Source organism: Lithobates pipiens, unplaced genomic scaffold, assembly GCF_037356315.1.
Source record: "Lithobates pipiens isolate NorthernLeopardFrog02 unplaced genomic scaffold, aLitPip1_a1.2 Scaffold_13, whole genome shotgun sequence".
In the NCBI taxonomy this organism is placed as follows: domain Eukaryota; kingdom Metazoa; phylum Chordata; class Amphibia; order Anura; family Ranidae; genus Lithobates; species Lithobates pipiens.
The window spans coordinates 175,772,307-175,797,408 of NW_027507718.1; the positions used below are offsets into that span (position 1 = coordinate 175,772,307).

Below are 25,102 nucleotides of genomic sequence, written 5' to 3' on the forward strand. Positions count from 1 at the left end.
TGGAAAAAAGCCTACGGCACCTGGTATTCCCAGGCGGTCTCCCATCCAGGTACTAACCAGGCCCGACCCTGCTTAGAATCCGAGATCAGACGAGATCGAGCGCATTCAGGGTGATGTGGCCGTAGGCAATCTTACACCTTACTTACAACCCATTTAGTTACAGAGAGGAGCTGTGTCGGTCGGTGAATATAAGAGAAATACCGCCATCCCAATATTCATGTGCAGAACCACCATGCCTGGATCAGAAATGGTAAGACACCTTGGTCCTAGGAGGAGGACAAAAAATGAACGTGGTCTCTGACTAGAAGCAAAGATTTATGGGAGTGGGGTCCTATGAGGTATGAGAGGCGGGATTAACACATATGTAGGCTGCCATGGAGTCTGTCAGGAAAGACATGTCATGTGTAGAGGAAGGACACCCAGACATGTCTTAAAATTTTTATGGTTAATTTTCTGATGGCACAGCTTTCGTTTAGAATTTGTAATCAGTCATTCTACCTAAACTTATGAATAATGATGAAGGTACTAAAAAAAGAGCGTAAACATCTAACACAAAATATATAAATGTTTAAATACATTATTTAACTCTTTAAATTAGTTTTTACATATAATGCTTAGACCATATATCAAAAATATGTTTAAGTTATTTAAAACGTATTATAAAAAATGTATTTATTTATTTTTATATTTTTATATATAAAAATATATAAATATATAAATATATATATTTATTATTATATTTTAGAATATTGGTGATTTAAATAAGTACTGGATCATCTTGTGAATTAACACAATCAGCGCTTTCTGGGGTACCTATTATGATATATTTTATCTTGTAATGTAATTAAATTATTACATCTAAATAAACATAAAAAAATAAATAAATTAAGAGTTCAATTGAGGATATTATTACTAACCATGGTGCCCAATCAGAGGAAGAAATGAGTGAGGTTGGTATACAAGCATTCTTTCTAAGGCATAACAAATATGATTTTTATATTGGAATCGCAAAAATCAAAACAATAATTTTTTTAAATTTCAGGGACTTTAACCCCTGGCTTTATCAGTTCTGATAAGCGTTTGATTTATACACAGATCCATGTTGAACAGGCATATGACATTTCTGTCTCCACTGACTGTGCTGGGACGTAACATTCAGCTTACAGCTCTGCTCCCTGGTGTGATTGAATGAAAAATCTCATCCTCTTATTTTTAACAAATCCCATCCTCAAGATTGAGCTACAACATGTTTTCAATCGATTCTGTTTTTAAGGACAGGATCGTATATGATAGTGACGTTTGACAGCGAACGTCATCGCTGACATCCAATGCTCCACGAGAGTGAGCAGAATCTAGCATCAGATCAATCAGTGAAACTGACAGGCTTATCAAAAAGCAAAAGTCCTTTTCTAATGGGCCTTATGCCTTGTACACAAGACCGGTTTTCCCATCCGTGATAACTGCCATGAGAGCTCATATGCCAGTCTAAATATGAGAATCACAGTAACAGGTATAAATTGGTTAATAATTGTTATAATATTGTTTTAAAGTTATTATACATTTACTGTAATTATTAATTTTTTATAGAATCCTAAGAAAAGCAGCATATCGCTCATTTACTACATTTACTACGGTTTCCTTGGTCCAAAATTTGTCTTCCAATTCCGGCGTGTGTTGTAAGAAATATCAGAGATACATTTCCCAACCCAGAAGGAAAATATGTTGGCTTCTATTACTATTCTGACACCCCAGTAGGCGATATGGCAGTTGATTTTTAAAAATGTGTTAATTTTTTTATGTTTAAAATCAAAATTAAAAAATATGTAATGTTAATAAGTGTGTGTGTGTGTGTGTGTATATATATATATAATACACACACACACACACACACTACATTTTTTTTAAAGTTTAAAGTATATTTGTTCAACAAAAACTTTATTTCATACATTTTCTTGCTTGAAATTAATCTATGACATGTTTAGGTTGATATGATAGATAAAAACAAAAAATGTATACAATATGATTTTAAGATTACATGTATTGTGTATGGACAAAATCTCTCTAAATTGCAAATGTAGGTTAATAGCCAATTTGGATGTACTTATTGGGGGTTATTTAGGAAAGGCAAATCCACTTTGCACTGAAAGTGCACTTGGAAGTTTAGTTGCTCTAAATCTAAGGGGTAGATTTGAAATGAGGGGAAGCTCTGCTGATTTTATCATCCAATCATGTGCAAGCTAACATGCTGTTTTTTTTTTTCCTTGCATGTCCCCCTTGAATCTACAGCAACTTTACTTCCAAGTGCACTTTTAGTGCAAAGTGGATTTTCCTTTAGTAAATAACCCCCATTATGTGTAAAGCAGGAGAACTGTTTGTTCAGCACTATAAATAACACCTGTTCATCAAACACCACGCAGAATAATGCTGTATGATGAAGACACGTATTTGTTAAAATTCAGTAATATATATATATTATATATATTCCTTATCTTTTCACATGCCTGTACAAAAAAAATGTAGAGGGAGAGATTTTATATCTAAATATCTATAGTTCAATAGACCAAAAAAAATTCAAGAGTGTCTGCTGCACCTAAATATGCACTTCGTGTAATATAATCATGCAATATAATCATGTAATAACGTAGCATTACTATATGTGTGTGTCTTGTTTACATTTATTATAAATAATTGTGCATTGCAGAAAAACCTCTTGATATGTTTCAATACATGTCTGGTGGGATGGCCTGCTTTATTGTCGCTTGTATGAATTTACTGTGTTGCACCACACTGTAAAATTTCACCAAAAAAATAATAAATGTATTAATGCGTTTGTGTATATAATATAATATATATATTTATATTTATATTATATATACACACACACACAAACACACACACTATATTACCCAAAATAAAAATATAAAAAACATTTTATCTAACAATTATAATTTTATTTTAAACAACACTACATAAAACGACAAAGCACTATTATCATTTAAATTCTTTTAAAGCAGCAATTTCTTTGCAATTTTAAAAATTAGAATGATCATGCATTTGAAATCTTTGTTTCAGCAGACATGGATGTTCTATAAATAACAAGCAGATATTGAATTTCAAAAAGTGATAATACCCCATCATTTTTTATTTTTTTGGTTTATTAATCGTATTTAGTAAAGTTTGAACACTTACAAATACATAAATGGTATATACAGTAACTGTAATCAAAGGTGCATTTTAAACTATATAGACAGAATTGTAAAAAAAAAAAAAAAAAAAAAAAAAAATTATATATATATATATATATATATATATATATATATATATATATATATATATATATATATATGTTATAAAATTAATTTCAAAATCAGTGAACATAATCAGTAAGCATTTGATCTCCTACCAACCAAGAATAATTCTGTCTCCCACAGAATTCACTACAGCAAGTGCTCGTGAAGTAAAACGATTAGTCCTATCAATCCAAGATGTTACCAATGACAAGTTCTGTTTCAAAAAGACACCTGTCCACTGAATCTCATTTTGGCATTCCAATGACCCTATTAAAATGGGCATTACGAGCAGGCCCTCCTGAGATTTTTTCAGGGTTACAGGATTGAATGCTCCATTCAGCTGTATGTGCCAGCGCATGTCAGTCATGGCACGTCTGATGAGTTTCTCTTCTAAAATAGTATATTTTTTGGGGGGTTTTTTTGATAATAAATCTTGTAATCACAGAATTGGAAAATCATTTTAAGAGTATTTGCATTATGTGCTATATCTAATATTTGATAGCTATTAGGTGTCTTTGACATTTCTTTATAAGTGGGCAAACATTACAAAATTAACTATGGTCTCAAATAAGTATTTTGTACACTGTAACATGAATTTTTTATATCAAGCATAATGACACCAATTCTCTCTCAATTATTTAGTATTATACTTAAAGGCCAGTTCACACCAAACGCAGTTCCGTGTGCTTTTTTTTTCTGCACTAAAAAGGCATGCACAGTGTTTTCCATGCATTCCAATGGCTCTAGTTCACACCTTGCAATCGGTTTCTGGTGCAGAAACTGACTAGAACCGACTGTATTGGTGCAGAAAAAACTGAACTGCATGGAACTGCATCTGGTGTGAACTGGCCCTAAAAAAAGGGAATAACACCAGCGGTTTAATCAGTAACAATTTGTTACGGTCTCCATAGAACATGCTGTAATTAACATTTTTATCATTCTTTCAAAATGAATATAATGTTTTCTGTACAAAAATAATTGCTTTAGAAAACAAAGCCATTCTCAACATTCTTGAATGATGTTGTCGGTTTTGTTCCGACAACGACGGTTTGTCGACTGGGGCAATATTTTATGGATAAAGAAGACTTTTTGAAGTCCAATGAAACTGAAGGTCACCTTTGAGAGCAGAAAATATATGATTGTATATGTTGTGCACAAAGTCCTGACGACGTGCTTCATATATAGTCCTTAAAATCCATTGCCCTCTTGCCTTACTGTACTGACTGCTGAAGGCTACATTTTTTGGTTGGTCACTATTGCTCAAGTCTACACAAATATCATGCAAATTAGAATTGTGCTCCAGGATGGACAACTGTGTCCTTGCTACCATAGCGTCAATGCAAAAATGATTTCTTTTTGGTTTGTATTTTAATGCTGTGCTATGGAATATTTCTAGATTTCCAGTGTGGCAAAATAAAGTAAGTCTTTCAATATCTCTAAGCCAAGTTTTTCGTAGAACAATGTCTTTCAGCTCTTTGTATGCACATGATCCATTTCTCAACCATTTTCGGGTTATATTGGATGTTTCACTTATGGGAGAATGCTTGCATTCCTTGTAGTGTTCACATCCGTGCCATTGATGAACATTGATTACATGACATAATACAGAAGACCACTGTTCCTTTAACTTTGAAGAATTCCGATCGCAATTAGCTGATGCCCACCATAAATGATTTTTTATGGTTGGAATCCAAGGTGACAACTCAGAACAGCCTTTTTTTTTACTAGAAACACTAATCTTTGCCCCTACCGATTCTGCCATATGCCAGACATCAAATTGATGTATAATTTTGTTATACTTTTCACTGAGTATTTTTCTAATGGTAACATGCCTGTCTGTGCAAATAATACTGACATTTAGACCTCTGTCTAGAAGGTCATCTAGTGCTTTCACAAAGGCTTTGCCCTCCAAAGAAACGGAGCTGGAACCCGGAGTTAGTTGTTCCACAGCAAAGCCCACTATTTTTTTAGTTTTTAATTCCATAAAAGAATACGTGCAGTATTTGGCATTGAAACCAGGACTATCACACTGTCTGTCACCTGATAAACAGACTTCCTTTCCAGATAGTTGGGATATTGTTTTCTTTTGCTCTAATTGCCAATGGTAATCAATGGCAGGGAATATGTAGTTTTTCTGATATTTGTAATAGGTGGTCTTGCTAATGGAGATCATCCCTAGTAGTTTGAGAAAACTTTCTATTTTTAGAAAATTAGATCCGCTGCATAGAGATGAACTAGCAATTAAAACATTGCCTATGGGACAGTTTCCGATTTTCGGCTGACTTTGCCAAAGTAGAAAGTGATGGCCCTGTTTACAAATTGCATAAACAGACAGGCAAGAACCACAAATGTTTTTTTTGACTTTGTAAATTGAAGAATTGCAATCCTCAAACTTACAGGGCACCATGGCCAATAGATTATCCAGACAACTTTCAAAAACTAAAAATTTTCTTTCCTTTCCAAATTGAGAACCAGAAAAAGCTGATGTTATCTTTGAAGTCTGTAGTTTGTAAAAATTTTCTGCATGTGAATTATCGAAAACGCTGTCATCATTTTCAATGTTCGAATCATTGTTCGGGTTGTATGATATATCAAACTCATCCATTTCAATATTTACTGATGACTCCTGGCTGCAAATGGTTGATATTGGAGTCTCACTTTGCGATACATCGGTAATTTTTATGTCATCATTTTTGTCGGGTGTGCTGTTTTTCTGGTTTTCTTTTGTTAATTCAATAGTCAGATTTTTTAATGAGCTGAACAAATCACACTGTATGCCAACATTTTTTGTTTTTGGACAATGCTGTATTTTTTTATTATGGCAACCAAAGAACGGTAATGTTCCAATTTTTTTATTTTTAGTGTTGGTATTAAAATCGGTCATAACACCCCTAGACCATGTATGTTTTTTCTGTGACTGAACAAAACTTTGAGAAGAAGTAGGTTCTGAAAAATTAGAATTTTCTGTAATACAGGATAATTCTGACATATCTTCACCTGCACTTAGTACAGATGTATTTTCAGTTTGCATGCTTGAATGAAACGAAATAGTTTTGCTTGTGTTGCTTTCATTGCATAGGTTTGTATTACTCAAATTTAAAGAAGGTTTTCTGTTCTGTTCAGTGCAAAGTTTTTTTCTTCCATGGTCATTATCAAAATCACTGCTCAAGTTACCTGTAGGAAATATACTAGGGAACGCGTCTTTTTTCAACTTCATTTTTCCATCAACATTTTGGTACATTTCAGCAGAAAAATGCATAGAGCATATTCTATATTTAGTAGTAGGTATACCTAGCCATACTTTGTCAACTGTTGTCTCAACATCGCTTTCATCATACTGACCGGTACTCATAAGCCATTGCTTTATACGTACTTTGTCTTTTTTAAAGCAGTGTAAAATTATTTTTAGCTCTTTTTTTTTCCGGTGAGAATTACATTTTTTAACAATACAATAAGGCATAATGAGATTTTTTTATGATACTATAAACAAGTTGCTACAATGAAAGATGTATAGTATTTGTATTGTTAAAATAGATATAATAATGAACAATGCTTATATTGAAAATGTTGATTATCAATGCAATATAGGTTGATTCAAATTTTAAATTTACTAAGGGAATATTAAAGTGATAAGTCACGTGCAGTAAAGTATTCACAATTGTTCAAAAATTCTCCATGTACGGAACCTGTAAAGAAAATATATACAAAAAAATAAATAATAATAATCTTGTTATTGCTTTTATTATAGTAATTTAAAAACATGTTAAAATATATAATAAAGTTATATGTATATTCATCTATGCTCATAGATCTCGCTTTAAAAAAAAAAAAAAAAAAAATATATATATATATATATATATATATATATATATATATATATATATATATATATATATATATATATATATATATATATATATATATATATATATATATATATATATATATATCGAAGTCTTTCAGGACAGCACACTTCTCACACACTCTCAGGAAACACCGCCTCCACCAGATTTTTAAAACCATTCCTTCCCTCCAGCCCTTCAGATTTTGCACGAGCACCTCCGGCCAGACTAGGGAGACACAAAGATACATCATAAAAAATTACACATACCTGATGCTCTCATGTCCTCCATGGTAAGACCTTATTTTGGGTGGGTACGGATGCTGTCCTGAAAGACTCCTGGAAAAAACGTTACCGTTACGTAACTTCGATTTTCCCTCTTACGCCTTTCAGGACAGCAACTTACCCTAGGGTGGGACCACTGCTTGCAGGACTTTACGCCCAAAGGCCTGGTCCTGGGCAGACAATAAGTCCAATCTGTAGTGCTTAACGAAAGTCTTAAAACTTGACCACGTTGCTGCTCTGCAGATCTGCTCAGGTGTAGCACCAGCCCACTCTGCTTGTGACGTTGCCATAGCCCTAGTGCAGTGATGGCGAACCTTGGCACCCCAGATGTTTTGGAACTACATTTCCCATGATGCTCAAGCACTTTGCAGTGTAGCTGAGCATCATGGGAAATGTAGTTCCAAAACATCTGGGGTGCCAAGGTTTGCCATCACTGCCCTAGTGGAATGGGCCCTAATACCTTTCCGGGACCTCCACCCCTTTTGCTATGTATGCCTGACTGATTGCCAACATAACCTACCTGGCTTTAGTATTTCTAGAGGCTTTAGACCTCCAGGTATTTTAACATACACCTCCTGACATCTAACTTGTGGAAGGCATGTTCCTGTTCCCTCACAGGATTCGAACAAAAAGTGGGCAAACAGATTTCCTGACTTCTATGGAAATTTGAAGCTACCTTTGTCAAAAAGGCTAGATCGGTTTTAAAAATAATCCGATCCGGAAAAACCTGAAGGAAAGTGGCCCTCCTTGAGAGGGCTTCTAGCTCACTGACCCTTCTTGCGGTAGTGATAGCTAACAAAAAAACTGTCTTGAGGGTTAAAAATGTTACCGTACAAGAACTGATAGGCTCAAAAGGATCCTCTGTAAGAGCCTGCAAAACGAAAGATAAATCCCAAACTGGAAAGGGATGTAAACTGACTGGTCTCTGTCTACTTAAACCATTAAAGAACCTGGAAACCCAAGGATTCGCTGCCAGTTGCTGCTCAAGAAAAACACTTAAGGCAGAAACCTGACCTTTAAGAGTACTGAGAGACAGTCCCTTATCTGACCCCTCTGATTCCCACCAGGAATTACATTTTTTCCATACCTTCAAATAAATTCTGCGTGTCTCTTCCTTTCTAGAATTCAGAAGAGTCGCTATTAACCTTTTGGATCACCTCTTGCTTTTCAGCATCTCCTCTTCAGTAGCCAGGCTGCCAGACTCCACCTCTCCACCTGAGGGCAGCAGATTGGGCCTTGGAAAAGTAGATCTTCCCTGGCCAGAAGTATCCAAGGTGGTTCCACCGCTAGTTTCTTTAGAACAGAAAACCAAGGCCTCCTGGGCCAGTGTGGGGCTATCAAGATTAGGGTTGTATCTTCTAACTGGAATTTCCTCAGAACTGCCGGAAACAACAAGGGAGGGGAAAGGCATAGCACTGGGTAAAAGGCCATCTCTGAGAAAGAGCATCCACTCCTATTGCTCCGTCTCCCTGATTCAGAGTGAAGAAAAGAGGAGTTTTTGCGTTTTCCCTTGACGCAAAAAGATCCACACGGTCTCCCCCACCTCTGGACAATCAACTTGTAGATTCTCAGATTCAGGACCCAGTCGCTCTCCCTCAGCTTCTTCCTGCTGAGGAAGTCTGCTCTCTGATTTAGCTCTCCTTTCAGATGTACTGCTGATAGAGAGTGCACTATTACCCCTGCCCAGCTGAATATTGCTTCCGTTAGAGAGCTGCTTCTTGTGCCCCCCTGTCGATTGATGAAAGCAACCGCTGAAGAATTGTCCGAACGGACCTGGACAGGATGTCCCTGGAGTTCCTGTTGGAAAAACCTTAGAGCCAAAAAGATGGCTCTCAGCTCCCACCAAATTGAGGACTTCCCCACGTCCTCGAGTCTCCAAGATCCTTGAGCCAGACCTTTCTCCAGGTGTGCTCCCCAACCCGTGCCGCTTGCGTCCGTTGTGGCGACCTTGGACACTGGGAGTACCCATTCTAGACCCTGAGATAGATTTGCTGCTTTTCTCCACCACCAGAGGGACCTCTTTACTTTTATTGGAATGAGAACCGTAGAGTCCAGAGAATTCTGAGTACGATCCCAAACCTCCAAAATAAAAAGCTGCAGGGGGCGAAAGTGTGCTCCTGCCCACCTTACCGCTGGAAGGGCCGACGTCAGCAGTCCCAAAGCTGACATGGCCTTTCTTATAGAAATTTGTTGATTGCTTTGAAGAACTGCCAAAGCCCTGTCTACTTTGCAAATTTTCTCTTCTGGGAGAAAGACTCACTGCTGAGTTGAGTCTAGAACGTACCCTAAGAACGTCACTCTCTGCGATGGAACCAAGTTGGATTTCTCCAAATTTAAGAGCCATCCCAATTGTTCCAAAATATTTCTTGCTACCTGCAAATCCTGAACCAGCTGCTCCGGTGAAGATGCAAACAGGAGCAGGTCATCCAGATATGCTACCACTGAGATTCCCCTGAGTTGTAGGAAAGCCAGAGCCTCCACCATAACTTTGGTGAATATCCAGAGGGGAAGAGGATAGCCCAAAGGGGAGGGCCCGAAACTGAAGATGTACTACTTCTGACCCTGACCTTACTGCCAACCTGAGGAATCTCTGGCTGTCCTCGGCAATTGGAATGTGCAGATAGGCGTCTTAGATCTATGGATGCCATGAAGCAATTTGGAGGCAGCAGTGTTTTCACTGAAAAAATAGAATCCCTCCGGAACCTTTTGTAACAGATTGGCAGATTCAAAGGTTTCAGGTTCAGGATCGGCCTGAACGTCCCTGAAGGTTTTCTGACCACAAAAACGTGGGAATAAAACCCTCTGCCTACCTTCCCAGGAGGAACCCGTGACACTACATCCTGCTGCTCCAAATCCTCCAGAGAAGTCAGAAGGGCTACCGCCTTCTCTGCACACCTCAGTAGGTCTGTGATTAACAGCCTGTGAGGGGGGGGGACTTGAGAACTTCAGTGTGTACCCCCTCCTTATAATGCCTAGAATAAAAGGATTGGAGGTAACCGACTCCCACTGTGGGAGGAAAGCCCCCAGTCTTCCTCCCACCGGGGTTAACTTGTCATTGGGACTTTTGGGACTGCTCAGGAGGGCAAAAAAAAAATTGCTCCCCCACGCCCTCTGCCCTTGTTGGTCCAAACTTTTTTCTGGGACTCTGTCCTCGGAAAGTTAAACTTCCTTTGTGGGCGAGTCTAATTTTTAGATTTTTCCCCCACTTTTTTCTTTAAGGGAAAAGCCTTCTTTTTATCCGCTGTCCGATCAAGGACAGCCTCCAGGTCTGGACCGAACAGTAAATCCCCCGTGAAGGGAATACCGCAAAGTTTGATCTTTGAAGCATTGTCCCCTTGCCATGTCTTTAACCAAAGTGCCCTTCTGGCTGAATTAGGCAAGGCAGAGGATCTAGCAGACATGCGGACCGACTCTGCTGAAGCATCTGCTATGTATGCAATTCCTTTTAAAAGCATTGGGAAAGAGGAAAGAATTATTTCTTTTGCAGTCCCTGCCTCAATATGAGCTTTTATATGAGTCAACCAGTGCTCCATGTTGCGTGGGACCACTGTGACAGCCATGGCAGGCTTAAGATTGCTTAAAGAAGAATCCCAAGACTTCTGGAGGAGAGTCCATGCTCTTGTCAATAGGGTCGGTTAGCATACCCATATCTTCAAAAGCCAAATTTGTCCTTCTGGATACCTGAGAGAAGGCCGCATCCAGTCTAGGAGATTTGTTCCACACAGCAGATTTATCCTCTGAAAAAGGGAATCTGCGTTTCAATGCTCTAGAAAAAAAAGGCTTCCTCTGTGGGTCTCGCCATTCCTTCCTAATGGTGTCTACCAGAACTTCATGCACTGGGAAGACCCTTTTCTTCGGTTCTCCTAGACCTTCATACATCTGGTCATGCAGAGACCGGGTTTTTTTTTCTCTTCTTGGATACCCAGTGTAGTGTGAATAGCTCCCAGGAACTCTTCCACTTCCTCCAAGGAGAGCTTGTACCGGGAGGATCTGGAGGACTCGCCATCCACCTTCTCTCCCTCTGACTCAGAAGAGTCTGAGGATTTGCTGTCATGCTCATCCTCTAATATAGTTCTGCTACCCCCAGGTAACCCATCATTAGCAGAGGGACCTGCCAAGGGGCCAGGTGTGACATCCTGTTGTGCTGGCAGAGGACTAGCTGGGGGCTGTATAGGCTGAAAATTCTCAAACCACGTTTTAAAAGACTGAAAAGTGCTGGAGAGCTCTTTAACAGAAGCCGCCAGACTAGAATTTTGTTCCTCAGCATGATTCTTGACTAAGCCCTCAATGCAATTCCTGCATAATACTTTCCCCCAGGATTCCCCTAACACACTTCTACATAAGGGGCACTTCTTCTTGAACCCATGTGAGAGCTTAGACTTTTCCATGGACTTGTCCTGTAACAATAAAAAAACCCCACCAGCATCAGTCCAGTGCCAGCAAAAAAATGAACACCAGACCGACACCAGGAGTGCACCCTCCCAGGACCAACCACCACCAGGGTCCCAGACGTGCAACTCTTCCCCTCCCACCAAGGAGGGGAGATCACCAGTGGAGCTAAATGGGAAGTAGTAAGGGAACACCACCCCAGGGTTCCACTTACCTTAGAATGGCTGGCGCTGGCATCACCCGAAACCGAACCGGAACCATCAGTCTCAGACATCCCTTCGGTCTGAATGGTCGATTCTGCAAAAACTGCTCGCTACAGTGTGAATGGGGCAGACACCAGCCTTCGCGCTGGTCATTTTTGGCGTTACGCGACCAGAACCAGAAGTCGCGGGTGAACCAGACGTGACCTCTCCCATCGGAAAAAGACGTCGCCCGTCATCTGACCCAGCGTTGCGCTCCATGCTGGCCACACTAACGAGGGGGAGACACGGACACATCCAGCGAACACCTTCCCCAGGCAGCGCCGAAACAAACGTCCCATGCCTCCGCTTTCCCCAAGGAAGGATGAGACGTGCCAGACACTGCAGGTAACGGACTCCCCAGCCCTGCTGCAATGTATGAGACCTTATTCTCTTCGGACATCCCTTCAGCCAAAGCGAACGTTCTGCCTTTAGGATAAAACTGGACTCAGCCTCCCCAGCTGAATTAAAACCAGGTTCCTAGACATGTCTCCTCGCCGGAGGAAACACCAAAACTGAAGGGCTGGAGGGAAGGAATGGTTTTAAAGATCTGGTGGAGGTGGCGTTTCCTGAGAAGGGAGGAGCCGAGGTCTTTCAAGTGTGCTGTCCTGAAAAACGAAAGAGGGAAAATAAAGATACAAGACTGAAGTGAATTTTGTGTCAGCCGGGTGGTGATGAGCGTGTCCATGTGTGCCGGACATTGGTGTCCGTTTATGAAGCAGTGATCAGTAGAGATACAGAGGAACCTTCCTATGCGTCTGTTTGTGATGCCATTGTGACACGAGATAGCTGTTCACTAGACCTCTAGGGAGTGGGACTGGTCTCCGGTAGTATATGGGGGGGGGGATTTAAGTTTCTTCGCAACTGACCCGGTAAAATAGGGTTCAGGATAAAAGGAGCAGCAGAGCTCTTAGATGCACGTCCGCTAATCACAGCCCATAAACAGTTTATGAACCAGAGATAATCGGGGGAGAAGTGTTGAACGGCCAGTTTATGAAGCTGCGATCTCAGCGCTTCACTGGCGATCTGTGTCAGAATTCACACTCCACGATTCACCAACTCAGAGGTGGAGAACCAGGGAGTAAAGAGGGAATGTGGGGGGATCTGAGGAGGAAAGAGGAAGACAATTAACTTTCTTATGCCTCGTTCAGACCCCCCAAGACAGTAACCATGTCCCCCTGCCATATGTATGTGTATACATATATATACACATATACAATGTGTACGTGTGTGTGTGTGATATCTATATCTATATACAGTATCGTAGGGGGGGCTCTATATTTTGATAACATTAATCACACCGTCTATCTGTGTATTGAGCGGTGATAATTTAACACTGCTTAGTAAACTGACATCTCTGTGTTTCAGTGGATTTCTGGTACTGTAACCTCGTAAAGTCTCATGAGATTTCAGTATCAGGGGCCGTTCTCCACTGTTGGAAGCGTTTGCAGATCACTTCACTCCTCCAAGGATGAAACGATCTACTCCGATTCATAAACAGGCACTTAGAGGAGAAAGATCTCTTCTGAGAATGCAGGAGAATGAAGCAGTGAATAGATTTCACTGCTTCATAAATGGACACACTTACCGTGTTTTACAATATGTATGTCTTGGATGGAGAGGAGTGTGCATAATGGATGGACCGGATTATACAAAATAAATATTTTATAAACGTTTACCTTGATACTTCAATGTTCACTAGCAGACAATCGGAATCTCAATACTCCAGTCAGGCGATTCCTAGTATATGGTAAGGTCACTCAAAATGTTGATATCGCCTATTATATGTAAAAGCACAATTATTAAAGTGTAGACTATGATTTAAATAAAAAAATTAAAAATAAAGATAAAAAAAAAATAACTAAAATTGATTAGAGGATAGACATAGTTATAAAATTTTTTTAGCCAAGGATGCCAATAGGACAAAATAAGCGTGCGTGACATTGACAGATGGAGATAACAGAATGGAGATGTTTGTGTCTGCATGATGGACTTAATCATAGATAATTTTTTCTATTGACAGTTTTTTTGGAAACCTTTACCTTACTTCCAGCCCTTCAATGATGCACAATCTTATGTAAGAGTAGTAAAATTTTCACGAAACCTATTAAAAAAAATAGTTATCAATATTCTTAAAATAAAAAATATCAAATACAAGAAAATAAATTATAATAAAATATCTAAAATTTTAATGTGTTCAGTTAGATTTAACCACATAACCACTGGTCACTTCAACCCCCTTAAAAAATAGACAAAATTCACAGCTCTCACATTTCAAATGAAAATTACTCAGTCATGCGTGACTGAGAAATTTGTATTCCTTTTTTGATCAATAGAGCATTTTTACTTGTCCTGAATAACCCCTTTTTTTTTTTTATTAAAAAAGAATAAAAATAATTCTTACAGGATTATAAAAAAATTATTTGGTATTGTATTAGCCCCTAGAAAATTAGGGTCACATAACCCTCTTACATTTTTAATTTTTAGTCTGTATAGAGGTGTGTTTTTAGTGATGAGTATGAACTGGTTAGATTACCGGTTGGAAGGGGTTGTAAATACAACATATTTTTTCTTCCTGTTATGGATTTCGTTTTTTGAATAAAAAAAAAAAAAAAAAAAAAAGTATATTCTCTAGGATTTAAAAAGGAATTTCCCCCCCCCCTTTTTTTAGGGGGGAAGATTTAGATTGAGTTTGTAATGGTGTTATCAGCATAAATATGCATTTTTGTCTGAGGGGGTAAGAATTATTTTCCTCTAACTAAATTAGAATAGTAAGGATTATTTCCCTCCAGCCAAATTAAAAGTAGCACATTAGAAGGCCTCCTGCGACACCGATTGACCCTTTAGGGTAATACACATATGCCGTGGAGGAGGGATCGGTTTGGTCTGGAGGTCCGGTATTTAGGGTATTTATTTGAATTTCAATCTGGTATTATGTGGTGTCTGAATTATTTCAGTCACACATTACCAGATGTTAGTTCGATCCACAAGAAAATGGTGTTTGAGTGGAGGCGGGACTTGATTGTAGACCCAGATAGTATTGGGTCCAATCATGATCTCTAGGAAAATGGCGGCTAGACAGGGTTAAGGCTTGGTCTAGCCCATAGGAGATTAGATCTATTTTTTGGTCTCAGAGAAAATGGCGGCCGGACTGAACTGAGGCTTGGTCCGGCCATAATGTTATTTAAGTGATGGATCAGCATATCACCTGTGCCCCAGGAGGACGTAAGGTATTACGAAACATGTCGGGCTGTTTATGCTGATACCACCACGTTTAGAGTATCCCCTAGCACGGGTGTATATTTGTTTTTAATTTAACCATTTTTTTCTTTTATGTATTTATTTATTTTTTCTTGTCTCACTTATTTGTTATAATCTGGCCATTATGGTTCATACCTCTGGTCTGCTGTACTTTTTAATTAAATAAATTTGCCGATTGTTTAACGGTATGTTCACGATCGGAGTCCACCTTTGTTTCCCCTTCCCTTTCTCTCGTGGCTGGGTGACCCGAGCGTTTTATGTCTTACCACAGGTTTGCTCATTGAGGAACCTCCGTGTATGTTTGCCTATCGGAGAGCTCTTCAAACTCCGGAAACTAATAGCGATGGGACGGTCATCCTGTCTATCTGCCCAGTGTCAACTGAGAGGCAGGGAGGTCAATCGGCTGGTTCCGGAAACCTTCGGAAGACTTACACGTGTTTACGCCCCCAGTGGTGTGTGAGAGCGGAGTACGCACCTGCGATCCCTGCAGAGGGTTTTTCTGCCAGCGCTAACGACTCCGTTGATCTGGAGTCCATCCATTGCGGTAAGAGTCCAACTTTTTCCGGTCAGGAAGTGATATTGGCAAAATTTGGAAGGTTTCATCAAGCTTCTGAGAAAGACTGATTTCCTTGTTCTCTAAATTTGGGGACTAAAATCATAACCATATTTTCTTATTTGTGAGGACTTTGGGATTGAATATGTATCTCAGGATTTCCTATATGGTGTATTTTTGATTTTGGATTCATGCTTCATATATGATCTATATTGGAATTTATTACTCTTTTGCACTATAGATGTCACGTAGATTCAGTGATGATATTAATCTAAATACAGATCAGCATGCCGGTCCAGTGCCTGCTCGTTGCAGATAGTTCACGAACTTTACCCTCCTCGCTGAACAGCAGTTCAACATATCACTGCTGACCCCCTGCCATTTTTACCCCCCTTTTTTTGCTTCCCACCCACCTCTCTTTCCCTCACTACCCCTGTCCGGGAGATCTCCAGACCCCACGACCTGAAACTTCTATAATCTTACAACCACTTCAGACTGCAGGTCCAATCAAGCAACGCACTAATTGTGAGTACTATATATTATATCTCCACTTCGACACATTACCACCTTTAAAATGCCCAAATTTATGTCACTAAACATGAAAGGTTTAAACCACCCAGCCAAATGATCCTCCATGTGGCGAACTGCATGGGACTCTGTGATGTCCTATGCATACAGAAAAAAAAGAAGAGAAGAATGGAGTTCTAATAGCCATCCAGCACTCGTGCGACTTCACCCTTCACAATACTGATGGGCGATACCTAGCTCTGCATTGCACACTGAACAAAATCAGATTCACTATCGTCACAGTATATGCCCCTAACAAGAAGCAAATTCACTTCATATCCAAACTGATGAAGAAAATTGATCACTTCAAACAGGGCCACCTGATCGTTTGTGGGTCCATTCATCAGATCCAATGACCTATTTGATGCATGGAGATGCCACCACACTATAGAGAAAGACTACTTCTACTTCTCCCCTAGGCACAACTCATATACTCAAATCGATTACTTCTTAGTTGATAAATGGACTCTGCCCATCATTTCTTCAACAGAGATAGCTACTATTACATGGTCAGACCACGCTCCAGTAACCATGACTGTAGAAGACTCAACAAAGATTGCTTGGATTTGGAGAGCTAATGCTTCAATTCTTAACTCACCGGTCCATTCCGCATACATCAAAGAGCGCTTAGTGGAATATTTTGCTACTAATGCCGGCACCACTAGCAATGATACCGTTCTTTGGAATGCCCATAAGGCTTACATAAGAGGCATCCCAAAACAGCTTACTGCTACAGAGAGGTGGAGTAGAACAAAGCGCCTAAATGATCTCACGTCTGATATCAAAACGCTAGAAAGCCAGAACCAATCCCACCCCGACCCGAAAACCAAAACTAAATTAGACTCTCTTAGACAGTAATTAAGATCCCACCTGCTAGACTCTTTTGAAAAGGCCCACACATACGTGAGGGCAAAATACTACTCCACCAGTAACAAAGCAGGGAAGGCAATGGCTCAGAGAATTAAGGGCCACTACTCTAAAACTAAAATCGATCATTTATTTCACCCAACTACCAAACAAAAATTACTTGACCCTCAAGCCATTGCCGATGCCTTTAGTTGCTACTATGACACGCTTTACAATCTTAAGGCCGAACCATCTGTCACCCAAACGAACCTACCTCAAATTGAAAAGTTTCTTAAAGCGGAGGTCCACCCTAAAGTGGACCTTCCGCTCATTGGAATCCTCCCCCCCCCCTCCGGCGCCACAATTGGCACCTTTCAGGGGGGAGGGGGGTGCAGGTACCTGTACAGTACAGGTATCTGCACCCACTTCCGGGATAGCTCTCTGCGGAAAGGGGCGTAGATTACACCCCTTTCCGAAAGTCCCCCGCTGCCTGCTGGGAAACACACAGATCCCAGAGGCAGCGGGTCCATCCTTATTGCGCAGCGCGACTCGCGCATGCGCAGTAGGGAACCGGGAAATGAAGCCGAAAGGCTCCACTTCCTGATTCCCATACCCAAGATGGCGGCGGCAGCACCCGAGAGACGATCGAGAGATCGGCTTCGGGTGCCGACATCGCGGGCGCGCTGGGCGGGTAAGTGTCCTTATTTTATTAGTCAGCAGCTGCAGTATTTGTAGCTGCTGGCTTTTAAAAAAAAAATATGGAGGAACTCCCGGCGGACTCCCGCTTTAATGAAATAAACCTCCCTAAACTAACTATAGATCAACTGGCCACATTGAATGCCCCTTTTACTGACCTAGAAATCAGAAATATAACATCTAAATTGCCCTCCAACAAATCCAGATGGCCTGACGAGTGAATACTATAGACCAGGGATATGCAATTAGCGGACCTCCAGCTGTTGCAAAACTACAAGTCCCATCATGCCTCTGCCTCTGATTGTCATGCTCGTGGTTCTCAGAGCCTTGCTATGCCTCATGGGCCTTCTAGTTCTGCAACAGCTGGAGGTCCGCTAATTGGATATCCCTGCTATAGACAATTCGGATCTGTCCTGGCCCCCCCATGTGGCCAAAGTTTGTAATGACGCCACCTCATCCTCCTCTCTCCCTAGGGAAATGTTCAATGCATTATTACATTGCCGAAGCCAGGTAAGGAGCCTACCTATGCCCAAAACTTTAGACCCATATCGCTTCTCAATACTGACACAAAAATGTATGCTAAATTAATTGCACAAAGATTACTAAACATAATGCCTACTAATTCATAAAAAACAATCTGGCTTTACAAAGGGTAGACAGACAACAGATGCAACCCGAAGAATCAACATTATCCACCATGCTGAATTGACCAAAACGCCTTCTCTGCTCCTCTCTTTGGATGCAGAGAAGGCATTAAATAGAGTACACTGGTCCCACCTTAAAGCTACACTTAGTAAATGTGGCTTCCAAGGCCCCATTCTTTCAGCCATAATGGCTTTATACTCTTTCCCCTCAGCATATACATCAGAGATGTCTAAACCATTCCACATCACAAACGGTACACATCAAGGATGTCCACTTTCCCCGATCATTTTTAATTTGATAATGGAACCTCTGGCAGAACATGCCAGATCCCACACTGAAATATCAGGATTTACTATTGGTACCATAGAGTACAAAATCTCTTTGCTGACGATGTGATACTAATGATCACTAACCCCCTCTCTTCCCTGGCTTCGGTACAAAAACTGTTACAAAGATTTAGCAACGTATCTTACTATGAAGTCAATGAACATAAATCGTACATTCTTGACCTAGGATTAGATGCAACAACTAGTAATCTCCTTCAGAACCAATACCCTTACCCATGGGCGGAAAATGGTATTCCCTACCTCGGAATCACACTCCCCAAATCTGCTAGGAATCTCTTTGCTCATAACTACATAGATGCCAAACAAATGCTATTAGAATAAACAAACTATCCAAACATGAATTCTCCTGGGCAGGCCGCCTAGCAGCCTTCAAAATGATGATACTCCCTAGATCTATTTCTTTCGCACACTTCCTATTCCGCTAACTTCTTCATACCTGAACTCTCTCCAATCCATCTTAAACAAATGTGTGGCAAGGGAAAAAACCTAGATGAAGTCATGCAAAGCTCATCAAACATAGATCTATAGGGGGGATGGGGTTCATAGACATATAAGACTACTACCACTCCTCCATCCTTTCGCAACTGAAAGAATGGATGCATACATAACCCACTACACTATGGAGTGACATTGAAAATAACTCAACACCAGGCGCAAACCTCACCGACTGGCTGCTCAGTACAACAGTAACCAAACCCCAACTTCCACACTACTCCCCAACCATTCAAGCTAACGTCAAAGCTTGGCGCTCCCTATGCCTTCACGAGTGGTCATACTCTCCGACAAAGCCACTACGTATCCCTATCAACACCCTAAAATTCCTTACACCCGACCTATCCTTCCCGAACTGGGTGACAAATACAGTACGCCATATGAGCGAACTCCGCAATCTCACGACAGACAAAACATTCTCACAAATGCAAATCGAATACAATGCACCCACCAGAGACTACTTCACCTACTTTCGACTCCAAAAAATGCTTACAGGCAAATACGGCCTTAGCCCTTGTACACACAGTCGGACATTTGGACGGAAAAAGTCAGATCGGACCGCGTTGTTGGATAATCTGACTGTGTGTGGGCTCCATCGGGCTGTTTCTGTCAGAATATACCCGACGGACAAAGTTTTAAAGCTGGGCTATAAAACTTTCCAACAACATGATCCGATCGGACTTTGTCCGATTGTGTGTAGAGAATTCCGATCAGACAAAGTGCCACGCATGCTCAGATGGAATTCCTAGACCAAAGCTATTGGCTACTAGCCTGAACGTAGTCCCGTCGTAACGAAATAACGTCGTCATGTTACGTACGATCGGATTTTCCGACAACTTTGTCCGCCCGTGTGTATGCAACACAAGTTTCGGACAAAATCCGTCGGACAAAATCCGACGGATTTTGTTGTCAGAATGTCCGACCGTGTGTACAAGGGCTTAGAGGGATCACTACCCATACAACTCTGGAATTATTTTCACACTGAAGACTCTACCTCTAGGGAGACTGCCCTCATTTATTCACTTCTACAGGAAAAAAAACATGTTCCACAAAACCAAACCTCTCCTTTATTGGGAGAACGACTTACAATTACAGTTTACAGATTCACAATGGCAAAGGGCTATCCAATTCATTTATAGAGCATCTACATGCACATCCCTCTGGGAACTGACTCAAAAGACGTTAATGAGATGGTATTGACACCGTCCAGACTGGCCAAATTCCACAAACACTCTACGCAAGACTGCTGGAGAAACTGTGGGCATACGGGCACCCTTCTGCACATACTGTGGTCTTGCCCCCACTTGCTCCAGCTCTGGATAAGAAACCACACTACAAGACATACTTCCCAGACCTTTTGTGCTCACCCCACAACTAGCCATCCTCAATCTGAACTCTGAAGACATTCCAACTGGCTTCAGAGTGGTGATCACTCATGTTCTACTGGCCACCAAATTTCTAATCACAAGAAACTGGAAATCGGTTTACACCCCATGCCTAACAGAAGTGGTTAACCTAGTAAAAACCCATTTCACCTATGAAACCCTCTTGTGACATAGTTAGTCAGGTTAAAAAAAGTCCATCCAGTCCAACCACAAAAATAAATAAATAATAATAATAATAATAATAATATCATACAATCCCATATACCCAATTCTATACCCAGAGTTGATCCAGAGGAAGGTGAAAAACCCCAGCAGAGCATGATCCAATTTGCTAAAGCAGGGGAAAAAATTCCTTCCTGATCCCCCGAGAGGCAATCGAATTACACGTAGGACCCAGTCCCACCCCAAAATGCTTAGGCTTTGGGAACCATGGAAACTCTGGTACACACAAAGACACAACAACTAAAAGTCTCCCTCATGATATGTCATCTGCTAGGTGCTCTCTCTCCTCTCCCCCCCTGTATCCTATCCCCCCCCCTCTTCTCCCCTCAGGTTTTATTACATATGTTACTATATTCATATGCATCTATATTAGCTATCTTGTTGTTTACTGAATTTGGAACCCTGAACTTATAAACTATGTTTAGGTAACGCTTATCACATTACTATATACACAATGTAATGCACAAGATCCGTTTGTATGCATAAATTGTATCGTGTAAAATTCAATAAAAATGTATTGGAAAAAAAACAAAAAAAACAAAAACGCAGAAGTGATTAAATACCACCAAAAGAAAGCTCTATTTGTGGGGGGAAAAAAAGTCAATTTGGTTTGGGATCCACTCCGCACAACCACGTAATTGTCAGTTAAAGCGACGCAGTGCCGAATTGCAAAAAGTGCTCTGGTCAGGAAGGGGGGTAAATTCTTCCGGGGCTGAAGTGGTTAAACCTGGCAGGTGCTGGGTGGTGAGCCCGCCTCAGTGGCGGATTGATCCAGTGCTGGTGTTGAAACAGGTTTTGCATTTGCCGACAAAGGATGAATTTGGATGGGAGCAGCCGAGAGAGCCCAGCCCTGTGCAGTGCCCCAGGAACCTGGAGGAAGGAGGTATTCTAAGGAGAGAAAGAGAGAGGACAGCAGCTGTGTGTTTCTTTATGAAGGGAGGGAGGTCAATGGAGCAGAACTAGTGCTTTGCACTCTGCAGGGCTAACTGAGCCTGCCAGTGTCACAGGACAAGAGGGGTGTGTGTGTGTCACATGGTGTGCTTCTAGGAGGAATGCTTAGGAGTGAGGCTGATCACTGTTTTTAATGTAGCTGCTGACCCTGGAAGGGAGGGGTCCAGTCCTCTGATCTATAGCAGCATTCTGCATTCAGACACACACAGGCTGCTGTGTTTTGGGAGGATCCTTGACAATCAATTGAATTAGATTCAGCTTCATGATTTGATTCATTCAAACTCTGTAGTGAGTTGATTCACTGATTCGATTCAGTAGCCTATCCTACAATGCTGCAAATGTGGTTAGGTGACCATAGACACACACTGCACAAAAATAATAATACAATCACTGTACCTTCTTCTATGCCCAGCTCTCAGTAGATAAACCTCCCTTGGATCAGTTGTCTGTGTGTGTCATTTCTGCTGGCATTTGGTAGCTGCAGCATGTAATTTTACCTGTTACACTGAACTTCTGTTATGATCTCTAACATCCAGTGAAAAGACAGGAAAGTAACCTCATGACTTCAGCGTGCCCAATTATGCTGAGTCGTGGAACATCCAATCCTGGCAGAGCAGCAGAAGAAAGGAGTGGGAGGGAATGAAATAACGCACGTCTCTTAGGCTAGTGCACGAGATATGGAAATCACCTGTCACTCACAGCAAGGGGGAGGATTTGACAAAGTTTTGAGGACATTGTCAAGATTTCTCTCACTGAACAATAAGAGGATTGCTCAGAGCTGGATTAACTCTTTGTGAGAAGATTGGGCTCAAATGAGAGGAAATCTTATACTCTACATTATGACATCAAAAATAAAATTTCGGGTTTACGTTCACTTTAACCACTTACTTACTGGGCACTTAAACCCCCCTCCTGCCCAGACCAATTTTCAGCTTTCAGCGCTGTTGCACTTTGAATGACAATTGCGCGGTCATACAACACTGTACCCAAATGAAAATTTTATCATTTTTTTCCCCACAAATAGAGCTTTCTTTTGGTGGTGTTTAATTACAGCTGGGAGTTTTATTTTTTGCTAAACAAACAAAAAAAGATGCAAAATAAAAAAAATCATGTTTAATAGTTTGTTATAAAATTTTGCAAACAGGTCATTTTTCTCCTTCATTGAAATGCGCTGATGAGGCGGCACTGGTGGGCACTGATAGGCTGCACTGATGGGCACTGATAGGCTGCACTGGTGGGCACTGATAGGCACGGTTAAGGTGGCACAGATAAAGCGGTACTGATGGGCACAGATAAGGCAGCACTGATGGGCACAGATAAGGCGGCACTGATGGGCAAAGATGGGCATAGATAAGATGGCACGGATGGGTGGCACAGATGGGTGGCACGGATGGGCACAGATAAAGCGGTACTGATGGGCACAGATAAGGCAGCACTGATGGGCACAGATAAGGCGGCACTGATGGGCAAAGATGGGCACAGATAAGATGGCACGGATGGGTGGCACAGATGGGTGGCACGGATGGGCACGGATAGGTACCACTGATAGATGGGACTGATGGGCACTGATAGGTGGCACTGATAGGTGGCTCTGATAGGTGGCACTGCTGGGCACTGATGGGCGGCACTGCTGGGCACTGGTAGATGACACTGATGGGCACGGATATGTGGCATATGAGGTGCAGCACTGTTGTTGAGGCAGATTGTGGGCACTGATAGGTGGCACTGTGGGCACTGATGGGTGGCACTATGGGCACTGATGGGTGGCACTAATGGGTGGCATTATGGGCACTAAGGGGTGGTACTGATGGGTGGCACTTTTACTATATATATGTTGCACTGGCAGGGGGCAGGTGGGCACTGATGACTTGGCCGTGATCGGGACTGAAGTCCCAATCACAGCCGCTGGTAATTGTCTTTTTTTTTTCTCCTCGCGCTGATTACCGACTCTGTTATGATCACATGATCAGCTGTCATTGGCTGACAGCTGATCACGTGGTAAGGGGTCGGGATCGACCCCTTGCTTCGATCCGTGATCAGGCGAGTCTCATAGACTCACTGATCACAGAGCGCGCCACTCGCTCCCCCGCTCGTTCACGGGACGACGTCAATAGACATCGCCCCGGCAAAGAAGGTCCGCGCTGTAGCACAGATCTCAAGCGGTTAAGGGAAATTTCAAAACTATTCAGCAAAGGAAAATTTTGAACTAATGCCGCATACACATGATCGGACTATCCGGACAAACCGCCAGACTTTTCAGCGGAGGTCCGCCGGACTTTCTGAACAAGCGAACCTGCCCACATACGACCGCACTTTTCCAGTGGGACTAGGTCCAGGGGACAAACCGCCGGACTTTTGAAATTAACAGACTTGCCCACACACGGAGAAAAGTCTGTTCATTTTGAACGCGGCTCCAGGTAGTCGGGACTAGCGAATGGATTGAATGTTGCCCCCTCCATCGGCCAGATTGACACCTCACTGGCCCCGTCACCTGGTATGGACTTAAAGGGGAAGCCCTACACCCAAAAAACGGCGTGGGGGTCCCCCCAAAGTCCATATCAGACCCTTATCCGAGCATGCAGCCCGGCCGGTCAGAAAAGGAGGTGGGGACGAGCGAGCGCCCCTGTGATGGATCTTGGATACTACTGCTGGTCATCTCCGCCAGACCTGTGTTTCCTGTCCTCCAAACGCACCCGCAGCCTGCAGATTCGCCATAAACAGCCCTTAACCCCTCAATCACGAGACAAGCCACACAGGTGTTGAGGATTAAACATCCAGAGTATAAACTGTTTATTAAGTGCCAAACATACACTTTTAACATAGCTAGGGACACTCCCCTTAGCCTGGTCATAGAGGGGGTAGGGGACAAGGAAGAACCAATGGAAACTCAACACTTGTATATTCAAACAACTACAGTTGAAGCACATGAAGGGATTATGACAAGCAGGCAGCCCCTCCTTACACATCCCCTGCTGGGATGTGTCTTCAGACCAGACCTTTTTTCTACATGCCATTACCCAACACAATTAAACAATGCAACAAGAGGGGGGGAGAGAAGGGATGTATCATTACTTTACATTATCTCAATGCCAC

General features: G+C 41.6%; 1 long non-coding RNA gene and 1 other non-coding gene across 2 annotated transcripts; both read right to left on the reverse strand.

The window, feature by feature from the left end:
- Window positions 1-8: 8 nt before the first annotated feature.
- Window positions 9-127, reverse strand: LOC143976640 (5S ribosomal RNA). The gene has a single exon (XR_013272939.1). It is a non-coding gene; the product is annotated as a 5S ribosomal RNA (ribosomal RNA).
- A 3,207-nt stretch (window positions 128-3,334) lies between these two features.
- LOC143974466 (uncharacterized) lies at window positions 3,335-22,610 on the reverse strand. Its single transcript, XR_013272227.1, has 4 exons — window positions 22,406-22,610; window positions 14,087-14,148; window positions 13,724-13,822; window positions 3,335-6,976 (listed from the first exon to the last, which is right to left on the reverse strand). It is a non-coding gene; the product is annotated as an uncharacterized LOC143974466 (long non-coding RNA).
- Between the last annotated feature and the right edge of the window lie 2,492 nt (window positions 22,611-25,102).